This window comes from Sinocyclocheilus grahami, unplaced genomic scaffold (genome assembly GCF_001515645.1).
Source record: "Sinocyclocheilus grahami isolate Dianchi unplaced genomic scaffold, SAMN03320097.WGS_v1.1 scaffold522.1, whole genome shotgun sequence".
Classification (NCBI taxonomy): domain Eukaryota; kingdom Metazoa; phylum Chordata; class Actinopteri; order Cypriniformes; family Cyprinidae; genus Sinocyclocheilus; species Sinocyclocheilus grahami.
In genome coordinates, this window is record NW_015505701.1 from 99,964 (window position 1) to 100,204 (window position 241).

Consider the following 241-nt stretch of genomic DNA (forward strand, 5'->3'; position numbering starts at 1 on the left):
GGCGTCCCTGAGACGGGCGACCCGGAGCTCTTGGATCCTGCTCTTCAGGAGATGGTGACTGCACCACTCCTTCCCCGGCCGGGTGGACGGGTGGAGAATCTTATGTTCCCGTTTGTTTTTTTTCCGCCACTGGCTACCCAGCCAGTGGTGCCCAACAAAAGAGCAGTAGAGCAGTTTCCTTTGCCTCCGGGTCCCAAGAGGGCGAGGATGGCGGTGCACGAGACCCAGTCTCCACACGGCC